Here is an 8,605-nt window from a genome sequence, read left to right as displayed (position 1 = left end):
CCCTTTTCCAATGGTTCTAGATCAAAACTGCCCCTGATGATGACAAGCCACCAAAAATGCCCCCCCCCTTCCCGTGGTTCCTATTGCCAGATAAAAAGTTTTCTCTGAGGGGGAAAAACATCTCCAAACCCTTCTGATGCTTCATGTCCTGATACTGCAGGTGGTAGTGATAACCCTCTGGAAGAAACCGTACATCTTGGTCTCTATTACAATCAATCCTCATATCATAAATTATAAAGTATCAAAGGAGATGCTTGAGACTATTAAAAGAAGACATGTCATTTACTACCCATTTTGGACAAGCATCTGCAATATTCGTTTCAAAATAACATAGATTATTTTTTCAATTACAGCTTTTGTGAATTTACATGCCTCATTATAAAGTAATTCTGTAGGAGTTGAGGGATTATAATGTAGAGTCATTAACTCTTTCTTCAGAGGAAAACCACAATAACCTACAGAGAAATCATGAGAGTTGTGAATAAGATTTTCATGTTTAATACACAGCCAATGGTTTATTTTTTTCAATATATTTCTATTCACCTACTAATCAGTCTCAAACTATTTTTTTAAATCAACATATTCTTGATTGTCTCAGTTTAAATAAATCATGGCATGATCCTGAGAACTTGGCAAGAACATCAATGGTTTTACATCTGGCATCACACACCAGCTGTGTGTTGAAGGAATGAAAAGCTTTTCTATTTCTTTACCTTCCTTCATTAGTGAATACGTGACGATGCATGCATTACCATGTCTGTGCATGCTCAGCGCCCCATATGGAGAGGCAACCAGCAATGTCATCAAATCTATGCATTATTTGCTATGATGCTGAACTTTCAAAAATAATAAGATCATATTTTTACTGAAATATGTGTATCTATCAATTTATATCTTTTTATCAATAGAGCTATATGTTTAATGTATATTGATAGAACCTGTTGCAAAAGTCTCTAATGGAAAAATAACTTTAGCTGTCACAGTTGAACATATGTACAGTATGGTACCCATCTTCAAGGCATCATATAGTAAAAAACAATAATTTCTTTGCCAAATCTATGCCCAACACATTTTCTACTTAGTTCTTGACAACTATACTACTTACTGGGAAAAGTATCTGCACTATGAGCTTTGAGCTTTATGGTTATCTAATTAAAGAAATCTTTAGTGTCCTCAGCCTCATCACAGTTATTTGCCTTATAGTTGCACATTGTAAGTTTAACAAATATTTCTCTTTACTGGTTATCTATCACTGTCTAACAAATTACCCCCAAAACTTAATAGCATAAAACAATAATAATAATCTAATGTCTTGAGGTTTCTGTGGCTCAAGATCTCTCATGAGGTCACAATTCAGGTTCAAGAGTTGCAGTGATATTAAGGTTTGACTAAGACTGGAGGATCCACTTCCAAGATGGCTCACTCATATGATGGGCAAGTTGTCACTGACCCTTTTGGCAAAAGGTGTCAGTCCTTTTAGTGTGAAACTTTCTAGAATGCTCCTTAAATGACCTCATGGTATGACAGCTGGACTCCCCCAGAGTGATTGGTCCAAGAGATCAAGGCAGATGAGGTACTCACTATCTTTTAGACCTAGCCTTGGACGTCACATGCAACCATTTCTGTCATATTATATTGGTAATTCACACCAAATCTGGTACAACATGGGAGGGGACTATACAAGATCTTGTATATTGGAGGTTTTTGAGGGTCATCTTAAAGGCTCGCTACCACATCCTTTTTTTCCCCCAGTTCTGACATTTTTATTACACCATAATTCTGCTTCAAACCTGATAGTTTTTTTATTTTTTTATTTATTATATTAAATTTATTGGGATGAAATTGGTTAATAAAATTATATAGGTTTCCAGTGTATAATTCTTGAAATCACACTCATAAAAATTATTTCCAAATCTATAAGCTTCCATTGTACATAAACTTTTACTTTGTTGAAATCTGATTTTGCACATGTTCACTTTTCTATCTTCACTGAGCATTAAAATGGCAGCATAAAAGTAAAAATAGAGGTTCTCATCCATAATAATTTAATTAATCTAAAACTTATAAGCATGTCCACATTTAACTAAAGAAAAAATCTATTTGACCTAACACAGTGTTTTTCAACCTTCTGGCCCTTTAAATACAGTTCCTCATGTTGTGACCCAACCATAAAATTATTTTCGTTGCTACTTCATAACTTTCATGTTGCTAATGTTATGAATCGTAATGTAAATATCTGATATGCAGAATGGTCTTAGGCGACCCCTGTGAAAGGGTCGTTTGACCGCCAAAGGGGTCGCGACCCACAGGTTGAGAACCACTGATCTAACAGCAAAGCTATTTGTAATCTACTGAAAGCAGTTAAGTAATAATGAAAACAAAAGTTCACTTTAAGTCATTGGTTAAAATTATAGATCAGGAACAGTAATTATTTGGAGAGATTTTGCTATTCCATCTCATTCAATATTCTGAGGTAATGTCAATCATTAATCTCAAATAAAATTATTTTTAAATTTAAAAACAGCTTCTGCATATGACTGTTCTTCTGAAAGCTTTTAATTAATGACACGTTAAGGCAAGAAAATGATCTATATGTTTTTTTCAAGCAATGAAAAGGAAATGTTCATGTAGAACTTTACCACCAAGCTATTTTTATAATTTCTAACTTGGCACCCAACCTTATTAATTCAACAGATATGTCTGAGCACCTGTTGCTCTGAAATACTTTAGGGATATAAAGAAACTAAGCCAAGGCCTTTGGCCTCAAGGAACGTATACCTGGTTAGGTTGATAAGGCAGGTTAACACATACTTTAATGCTAAACATTGTGCAGTAAGTTTCATAAGAGAAGGAAACAGTGGTCTATGAATTAGGGGAGAGAGAAAGCAATTCTAATTGGCAAACAGCAAAGCATTATGGAATATTGGCATTTGAGCTGCCTCTTTAAAAACGAATAGGTTTTAATAGTGGAAGCTGATAGTTGGTATTACTATAAAATAATCAGCAAAATCAAATGACGGAAATCATGAAGTTACTAATACACACGAAGGTGGGCACATTCTTCCATAACCCCCATATTTCAAGGTAAAAGCCAAGGTAGATTCCACTCCTCTGATGATGATATCCTTCTCTTTCATCCTTCATCCAGTGCAACCCTGTCACTGCCTTCTACTGACTTTTGTTCACATTATCTGAGTCTGGTTTTTGTTACATTCCATACTATAATTTACACAATATACTTTCAGGAGGTTCTTTTTTTCCTTCTGTTGGTATTAACCATTGAGGGTTTCTGTATAGGACTTAAAATTTAAATTATTCTGATACACTATTGTGTCGGATTGTATTTTCCAACATGGCCACAAAAATACCCTGAGCTGAGACCCAGCCCCGGTCCCAGCCACCATCTGACTGCTACCACAGACTGAGGTCAAGTGAGAACTGCCTAACTGAGCCAGTCTATCCTAGAATCATAAGAGATACTAGTGAACAGACTGTTGTTGTTTAAAGCCCCTATGCCTTGGGGTGGTTTTTGTGTGTGACATTAGATAATTAAGAAACATTCTCGCATCTGTAACAAAATCCTAAAACATGCAGTATGGTCCTTGGGATCAGGTGGTGAGCAGAAAGGGGAAGAACACTGAAGGACTGTTAGTGAAAACCTAAAAAACCTCCACAAAAGCGTTAGTGAAAGCCTAGAGGGCCTCAAGGAGGCTGTCTGTGAAGACTCAAGCAAACGGAGAAATGTCACTGGAAGCAGGAGAAAAGGCCGCGCTTGTTACGTAGTGCTGCGAAGTTTTGCACCATCATCACCTGTGATCACGTGAAAAAAGGGAAATGTACCTGATGCACTCAAAGATCTAGCTTTTTCAGGCAGCACTGAAATTGCCACATGGCTTCTTCTCACTGCCTATGATGAAATGCACAAGGAAAGAGATAAGCTGAAGAGTGAACTGTTAAATATAGAGAAGCCAAGATTGCTGGCTTTGAAAATAAAATTATTTCTTATTCCCAACCTCTCTAGACAGCAAATGATTCTAAAATTAAAAGTAGCTTCTGGGCAGAGATGAAATCCAGTGCAGGAAAACAGCAACTAAAAATGAAACAGAGGGCATGGTGGTAAAATTCTTTATTAAGATTTTCAGAAAGATCTAATGTGGTACCTCATAGAACCTTTCAATCAGACCAAAAGCTTTTGAAGGATCTCCAGGGCATGCCTGTAGAGCCTCTCAGTTAAGTAATTGAGCCTCCAAGAACCTTAAGGATATCGTCCCACAACAGCGTCACACTGAGCCCAAGGTAGAGGAGGGCTTAGCCTGAAGAAGTAGGATAATAAAGCGATGCATTCAAATACACCCAAACACACAATGTGTTTAAGAGAATTATTCTGGTAGAACCACTGACAATTGTGACTAAAATGGACAGGTAAATACCAAGAATAGGATTTTGAACCCCTACTACTTTACAGGCAGGAACCAGGCTGAGAAGGCTACTCAACTGCAAACTCTGCTTTTCTTAATGGGGGAGTGGAGGTGTGGGGCGGGGGGAGGGGGACAGGGAATGACTGAGGGCAAAACCAAAGCCCAGAGAGCGGAGCCAAGAGCTATGATGAACACCTGCCAGGCCGGCAGGGGTGGACAGTTGGGGGCCAGCAGGCCAGCAGGGAGGGCAGTTGGGGGCAATCAGGCCGGCCCTGTGATCCCCTTCTCCTGGTATTCACACCCTTATATAACCTCCTCCCCTTCAATGTAGGCAGGATCTGTGACTTGCTTCTAACCAATAGAATATGGGAACAGTAATGAGATGCTCATAATTACATTGAAGTGACTGCATTGCTTAAAACTGCAATGTTGTCCTGGCCAGTGTTGCTCAATGGTTGAAGTGTCAACCTAAGCACTGAAGGGTTCAATTCCAGGTCAAGGGCACGTACCTGGGTGGCAGGTTCAATCGCCAGCCCTGGTCAGGCAGGAGGCAACCAACTGATGCTTCTCTATCACATATATGTTTCTCTCTCTCCCCCCCCCCCCACCTCCCTTCTCTCCTTCCCTTCCACTCCCTCTAAAAAAGCAATGGAAAGAGCAGCAGAAACTAAGAGGAGCTCAAACCGTTATATCTCGCCTTCAGAACTTTCAGAAAACATCACAGCCCTGCCAATACCGTGATTCGAGCCCAGAAAAACGTCCAACCCACAGAACGGTCAAACTTCAAGTGAAGGCCGGCCTTCGAGCGACAGCGATGCAAGATGGCAGCCAGCACGGGCTCGGGAGTAAAAGTCCCTCACAATTTTCAACTGTTGGAAGAACTGGAAGAAGGCCAGAAAGGAGGAGGAGATTGCACAATTAGTTGGGGTGTAGAAGATGACGAAGACATGACACTTACAAGATGGACAGGGTGATAATTGGGCCTCCAAGAACAGTTTATGAAAACCGAATGTACAGACTTAAAATAGGATGTGGACCTAAATACCCTGAAGTACCCCCCGTTGTAAAATTTGTAACAAAAATTAATATGAATGGAGTTAATAGTTCTAATGGAGTGGTGGACCCAAGGGCCGTATGAGTGCTAGAGAAACGGCATCGTTCATATGGCATCAAACACGTCCTGCACGAGCTTCGGCACCTAATGCTGACGAGTGAAAATACGTCACTCCCTCAGCCTCCTGAAGGGCAGTGTTACAGCAACTAACCGAAAAGAAAGCCACAGGCCCACCCTCTCCCATTTGACTTAAGCAGTCTTCATTTTCCACAGTAGTAACCTTTCTAGATACGTCTTGTAGACATCAGAGTACTGGAAAGGAAGCTCCTGTTCAAAGGCAGTTTATCTTAAGATGCTGTAAGTGATATTAATTTGTTGTCCATTTGAAATATATAAGTTGTGCTATAATAAATCAAAATTTTTTTTAAAAAGCAATGGAAAAGTATCCTCAAGTGAGGATTAACAAAAACAAATAAACAACAACAACAACAAAAGAGTACAATGTCCATCTTGGTAGGAGACTTTCTCTCTCTTGCTGACTTTATAGAAACAAGCTGCCATGTTGTGAACTGTGTATAGATAGGGCCAAATGAGATATGTCCCACACCATTGCCCTTTCTTGTGTCTAGTGAACTTTGATGTCTTAAGTCTCATTCTGATTCTCATGCTCATTTTTTCGGCTACAGTTTCTGCCTTCCCTGAAAAGGGACTATTTTTGATCCCAAGAGGACAGGAAGAGAAGAGGTGCCAACATTCCATATCAATCTATCAATAATAGCTGCAACACATTTCCTCCTTTATTATCAAAATACAAACACACACACACACACACACACACACAGCGCCAAGTGTATCAGTTTCCTGGGATTTCCATGGCAAATCACCATAAATTTGGATGGCTTAAAACAACAAAAATGTATTGCCTCAAAGATCTGGGGGCTAAAAGTTTGAAATTAAGGTGTCAACTGGGCCATACTCTCTCTCTTTCTCTGAAAGTTCTAGGGAAGCAGCCTTCCTGGCCTCTTCCTATGTTCTGGTAGTTGCAACACTTGGTGTCCCCTGGCTTGAAGATAAATAATTCCAATTTCTGCCTCCATAGTTACATGGCATTCCTCTGTTTGTTTCTCTTACTTTTCCCCTTCTTGTAACAACAGTAGTCATTTGATTAGGGCCCACTAATAGGACCTAAAATATGACCTCTTCTTAACTTGATCACATCTGCAAAGATGCTGCTTCCACATAAGGCCACATTCACAGACACTGGGGATAACAACTTGAACTTCTTTCTGAGAATACAGTTCAACCCATGACAATATCAAGTATTAACTTTCTTCCATAGACAGTACAATATAGTTTATCCAAGAGAGTATATTCCTGCTATCAACATGCTTTGGACTTAATACTCAGTAAAATAACAACTGGTTGATGTTGCTAAAAATTTAGTTTTTTATGGGCTTTGAACTGTTTTTTATTTAAACTGTAATTTTCAATTACAGTTTTCATCCAATATCATTTTGTATTAGTTTCAGGCATATAGCATAATGGTTAAACAATCGTACACTTTACAAAGCATTCCCCTCATATTTCCAGTCCCCACCTGGCACCATACATAGTTATTACAGTATTATTGACTGTATTTCCCAAGCTGTGCTTTACATCCCTGGCACTAGCTACCAATATGTGCTTCCTAATCCTTTCACCTTTCACCTAGTTCCCCAGCCCGTCTCCCCTCTGGCAGCCATCAGTCTCTAGTCTGTTCTCTGTATCTGTGAGTTTGTTTCTATTTTGTTTGTTCATTTATTTTGTTATTTGGATTCCACATATAAGTCAAATCATATTGCATTTGTCTTTCTCTGACTGACTTTGCTGCGAAAAACATCCTTAGAAACAAATGCCAAGAGAAAACCCCACTGAGGCTTCCAGCTGCCATTTTAAAGGAGTATGGGACTATGGGCCACAGATCACTGTTAGAATTTGCAAACTTTGGCACTTTCTTAAGTGTATTTATCTTATTAAATTCATTTTTCCAAAGCGATCAGTATAAAACCCACAAAGAGAAAAGGGCCTGGCCCTAGCAAGTTTGGCTCCGTAGAGAGAGAGCATCAGCCTGTGGACTGAAGGGTCCCGGGTTTGATTCTGGGCAAGACCATGCACCAAGGTTGCAGTCTCAATCCCTGACCCTGCTTGGGGCATGTGTGGGAGGCAACCAATCAATGTGTCTCTCTCACATCAATGTTTCTCTCTCTCTCTCTGTCTCTTCCCCTCCCTTCCATTCTCTATAGTAATCAATGGAAAAATACCTCTGGTGAGGACTTTTTTTATTGTATTTGTTAAAAAAAAAAGAAAAAGAGAGAAAAGGACCTGGATGCTTGTCTTCAGTCACAGTAAAGAAAAGGAGTTACTCTTTTAAACAACCAGGCTTCATGGGAGAAGAAAGAAAACCATTTAATGACCCAATTTGCAGTGGAAGCATCAAAAAGAGAGAAGCTTAAGTGACCAAGCCCTGTAGCAAAAACAAACAAACAAAAACAGAAAGGATAACTGGGAGCTGGTTGGGGCCTAGCTCAATAAGCAGAACATTTCGCTGACTTCCCTGGGACACAGAGATGACTGGCCACAGACAGGAACTCAGAGTTCCACCATAGGGGTCATTCTCAAAATGTGGGTCCCAGACCAGTTCATTTTCATCTGGGAACTAATTTGATATGCACATGATACAACTCCATTCCTGACCTATGGAATCAAAAACTTAGGATGAGGCCCAGCAATCTATATAGGGTATCTCCAAAAATGTATACACACACTTTGAATAATTATAAAGGCAGTATTTATTAAAATACATTTCATTTTCAAAACTGAGCTATCAGCTGTTAAAGTGTGTATTCATTTTGGGGGGACACCCTGTATTTTAACAAGCTTACAGGTGATTCTGATATACACTGAAGTTTATATACTATTGCACTAGGGCAGTGGTCGGCAAACTCATTAGTCAACAGAGACAAATATCAACAGTACAACGATTGAAATTTCTTTTGAGAGCCAAATTTTTTAAACTTAAACTATATAGGGAGGTACATTGTTATTAACTTAATTAGGGTACTCCTGAGGCTTAGGAAGAGCCACACTCAAGGGG

At 39.3% G+C, this 8,605-nt stretch overlaps 1 pseudogene; it reads left to right on the top strand.

The window, feature by feature from the left end:
- Nucleotides 1–5,239: 5,239 nt before the first annotated feature.
- On the top strand, nt 5,240–5,682 carry LOC118656729 (annotated as a pseudogene).
- Nucleotides 5,683–8,605: the final 2,923 nt, after the last annotated feature.

Source organism: Myotis myotis, unplaced genomic scaffold (assembly GCF_014108235.1).
Source record: "Myotis myotis isolate mMyoMyo1 unplaced genomic scaffold, mMyoMyo1.p scaffold_m19_p_5, whole genome shotgun sequence".
Lineage (NCBI taxonomy): Eukaryota > Metazoa > Chordata > Mammalia > Chiroptera > Vespertilionidae > Myotis > Myotis myotis.
The sequence above is the reverse complement of the archived record's forward strand: the minus strand, read 5'-3'. Positions and strand labels throughout refer to the sequence as shown.